The sequence below is a fragment of the Schistocerca serialis genome, chromosome 7 (genome assembly GCF_023864345.2).
Source record: "Schistocerca serialis cubense isolate TAMUIC-IGC-003099 chromosome 7, iqSchSeri2.2, whole genome shotgun sequence".
NCBI classification, from domain to species: domain Eukaryota; kingdom Metazoa; phylum Arthropoda; class Insecta; order Orthoptera; family Acrididae; genus Schistocerca; species Schistocerca serialis.
The window spans coordinates 229952316-229957042 of NC_064644.1; the positions used below are offsets into that span (position 1 = coordinate 229952316).

At 43.2% G+C, this 4727-nt stretch overlaps 1 pseudogene; it reads left to right on the forward strand.

Annotated features, from left to right (window-relative positions):
• Positions 1 to 2206: 2206 nt before the first annotated feature.
• Positions 2207 to 2324, forward strand: LOC126413485 (5S ribosomal RNA; annotated as a pseudogene).
• Positions 2325 to 4727: the final 2403 nt, after the last annotated feature.

Consider the following 4727-nt stretch of genomic DNA (forward strand, 5'->3'; position numbering starts at 1 on the left):
ATATCACATTCAAACTCACTTACATCTTGATAGATACCGGCTCACAGGTTTATGCCATATTTCTCGACTTTCGAAAGGCGTTCTACTCAGTTCTGCACTGTCGCTTGCTCCAAAAAGTGCGCGCTTATGGTCTGTCTGATGACATATGCGGTTGGAGAGAAAGTTTTCTAAGAGACAGAGAGCAGTATGCCGTCCTGAATGGGGTAACTTCAACATAAACAAGCGTAACATCAGGTGCGCCCCAGGGCAGCGTATTAGGGCCATTGCTTTTTACGATTTACGTAAACGATCTGGTTGATGGTACTGACAGCGGCATTAGACTGTTTGCCGATGATGCTGTAGTAACATAAGAAAGTTGTGAACAAATCAATGAAGATTTGCAGAACATAAAAGCATGGTGTAGTGACTGCAGTTACCTCTCAATACTAGTAAGTCTAACCTACTGCGTATAACAAGGCGAAAATCCCCATTAATGTACGAGTACAAAATAAATGCCCAGTCTTTGGAAGCGGTAACATCCGTCAAGTATCTGGGTGTGTCTATTCAAAATGATCTCAAGTGGAATGATCAGATTACACAAGTAACGGGCAAGGCGAACTCTAGATTGCGGTTTATTGGTAGAATCCCGAAGCGAAGCAGTCCTTCAACAAAGGAAATTGCTTACAGTACGTTAGTTTGTCCAGTCTTAGAGTATTGTTCGTCTGTATGGGACCCTTAACAGTTCGATCTGATTCAAGAGACTGAGAAGGTCCAAAGAAGAGCGGCAAGAATCGTGACTGGTACATTTAGCCATCGCGAGAGCGTTACGAATCTCATAGAAAGTTTGAAGAGGGATTCAATTGAAGATAGACGACACGCAAAACGGAAGGGGCTGCTCACTAAATTCCGAAATCCGATCTTCGCCGAGGATTTAGTAGAGCATATATTATTAATACCAACTTTCAAATGGCGCAATGGTCACCATTCAAAGATAAGGGAAATTAGAGCTCGTAGTGAGGCCTTCAGACAGTCGTTTTACCCTCATGCGATCCGCGAGTGGAACAGAAGGCGGAAAATATGACTTTGGCGCTAATTGTGCCCTCCGCCACACACCGCTTGGTGGCTAGCGGAGTATATATGTAGATGCAGATTGTAGCAGCAGTTATCGATGTAGCACCTGCTCTCAGACATTTGTTGTCTCATATAGGCGTTGGCGACCGCAGAGCCGAATTCTGCCTGTTTACATATCTCTGTCTTTGAATACGTACGCCTATACCAGTTTCTTTGGCGCTTCAGTGTGTTTGTTTACTGGGGTGTAAAATAAAGTTTTATGTTGACTGTAAGCAGATACAGACAAAAATGAAGTAACTGTCCTGCTTTGGCGTAGAAACTGGTAGATATTTAGCGAGTCCAAAACATCCTCGTAAAACAGACAACATTGCAACTTACAATAGGGTGTGCATGAAAGCCGTCTGTTAGAAAACGTCTTTCATACTAAAAATCACTAAGGAGTCGTAAATCGCTAGCAAGATGCGCTCTATAAAATTTGCTCGTCTGCTGAACATGTCACATCTGTGGTCACATTGTAATAGCATAACTGTACGTTGTACGTTTAGGCAAAGCCCTATTCACCAATCACGTGACTGGATGGTTAACATTTGAGTCTGCTTCGCAAGGCGAACGGTCAGACAAAACACCACTTCTGTTCCGCTGACCACTGTGGCCAGTCGTATACTTCTCTTCCGAGGACACCAAGACTTCCGTACAGCCTAGTTGGTCATATCTAAGCTACAACTTTCAGGAATTCATGGTGAGAATGTTACTTGCTCGCGTGATTTGGGGAAATATTGTATCTCATTATTTCCAGCTCTACACATGCATATTATTTCCGACCAAGGTTAAATCTGTTTCTTCGCATCTGTACTATGAACAGTGATTAATATCGATCGTTCATTCCGTCACCGGCGGATACACGTCATCGTTCCGATTACTTTCCCACGCATTTAATGTTATCAGGGGAATGTGAGATTATACGGGGTTCCTTTATGTTCTATTTTTGATAATACTTGGCACTGTATTACCATGTGGTCCCATGATGGGCTTAAGTAATCTTACTACCGAATTTTTTACTTGTTTATTGAATGTTAACCGGAAGTTATTTCAAATTCTCTTTAATTATTTTGCATCCAGAAGACACAAATTATAAAGTTTTTCATTGTTAATTTCAGCCAACGGCCTTGCCGCAGTGGTAACACCGGTTCCCGTAAGATCACTGAAGTTAAGCGCTGTCGGACTGGGCTAGCACTTGGATGGGTGACCATCCAGTCTGCCGAGCGCTATTGGCTGGCGGGGTGCACTCAGCCCTTGTGAGCAAAATGAGGAGCTACTTGATTGAGAAGTAGCGGCTCCGGTCTTGGAAGCTGACATACGGCCGGGAGAGCGGTGTGCTGACCACATGCCCCTCCGTATCCGCATCCAGTGACGCCTACGGGCTGAGGATGACACGGCGGCCGGTCGGTACCGTTGGGCCTTCGTGGCCTCTTCGGGAGGAGATTAGTTTAGCTTTTTATTGTTGATTTCAGTGTGTTCACTTATCCTTTGCCTGAGTTCGTAGGTGATCCAAGCACAATTCACTAACAACGTGGCGTGAGGTTCCAAGTCAAAATTAAGGCGTATTATAACGAAATTTTTTAAGGTATGTAAATGCACAGCTCCATTTCCCTTTCTTGTAAGGCCAAACAAGGAACTTTTATCTCAATATATTACGCCATAACTCATTATATGCGATATATTCCACGTGCGAGGGCTGTTCGGAAAGTAAGGAACGATCGGTCGCGAAATGGAAACCATAGTGAAAATCCGATGAAGCTTTGCACAGACGTATTGAGGAGCGTCTCTAGTATACCCGTAGATAGTGCCACGTCGCTCTTCTCAGTTCTGGGCGCACAGTGAGCGCAAAAGTTTGCCTAGAAAATACTGTTCCCCGCTAAGTATGAGTGCCTGCAGGGAGATTCACCTGATTTCATGCAACTTCACGTAACGTAACTGTCAGGCAGTTCATTCTTCATCACAATTCTCGGCCGTACACTGCAGCGGCAATGAGCACGCTCCTACAGCAGTTTCGATGGGAAGTGTTTGATCACCCACCACGTAGCAAGGACTTGGCCTTCCCCGACTCTTATCTCTGCTCTGATGAACCTCTGGCTATGAAGGCAAATTTTGTCACAGACAACGAGCTGCATTCGAACGTAGAAAATTGTCGGAAAGAATAGGAAGCTGATTTTTATGACGAGGGTATCGGAAAGTCGGTACAATGCTATGGCAGATGTCTAAGCCGGAGAGGCGACTATGTAGATATGTAGCTGGAAGATGTAGGTAACTATTGCAAATAAAACACATTTTATTTTTACTGTGGTTTCCATTGCGCGACTGATCGTTAGTTATTTTTTTCCGAGTAACCCTAATACATGTACTGTATTACAGACTTGAAGATCGCAGCAAAATCTGTCGAAACTGCTTGTTGTAAATGAAGAAACATTTATGCGATCTTAGTTTTAGAAAGTTTTTATCACACTTCCAAAGAGTGTTAGAATAATCTAATGTCTTAGTAACACTTTTGCATTATTTATATACATCCTCTTATATTTTCTGTTCTTCCGCCATTAAAGTCCTGCCTACTACCGAATATTTTCATGAACAGAAGTCTAACCACGTTGCTTGTCATTCATGAGTCAAAATTGTTTTCAAGAAAAACTTTTTTTACAGCATAAATATTGAAATCTTTTCACTTGCGTACTCTACATTTAAATAGAAAGTAGGAGGCTTTCAGCATTTGTTCAAGTGAACCAGCAGTAGTCACTTATACCTCTCCCTCCCCTTCGCCTCCATTACGAAGTAAACCGTCCTTCCTCCTTACAAAGCGAACAAAATGTCTGAACAAATGTCCATTGTAAATGAGTGCATTATAAATGCAAACACTACGGTTTTTGTTAAAAATGAAACTCCTCCAGCTGTACTTAAGATTTTATATTTATTTGGCTACTAGTTTCGACGTTGCGTCAATGCCATCTTCAGGCCCGTACACATTGATGAAATCAATTGTGTGTGGCTCAGTACTAGAAGTCCACGGTGAAACCAACACGTGTTCCACATGGATGGCTCTGAGCACTATAGGACTTAACTTCTGAGGTCATCAGTCCCCTAGAACTTAGAACTACTTAAACCTAACTAACCTAAGGGCATCACACACATCCATGCCCAAGGCAGGATTCGAACCTGCGGCCGTAGCGGCCGCGCGGTTCCAGACTGTAGCGCCTAGAATCGCTCCCCCACTCCGGCCGGAACCACATGGATGGCGGGCAGTAACTAGTGTGACACTATGACACTAGTTACTGCCCGCCATCCATGTGGAGCACGTGTTGGTCTCACTGAGGACTTCTAGTACTGAGCCACACACAAATGATTTCATCAAAGTGTACGGACCTGAAGATGGCGTTGACGCGACGTCGAGACTAGTAGCCAAATAAATATAAAATCTTAAGTACAGCTGTAGGAGTTTCATTTTTAACAAAAATTATACCAGCTGTGTTCCACTTTCATCCAATTTGAATATGGATGTAGGAAGATGAAACAATACGGTCTCTCAAAGTTCGATTCGCATGGCGCTAATGCCAAAAGCGGAAAAGTTTATGGAAAATTGCACTTCTGACCATTAAATTTACAACACGAAAAGGGTTGCAGGCTATGAA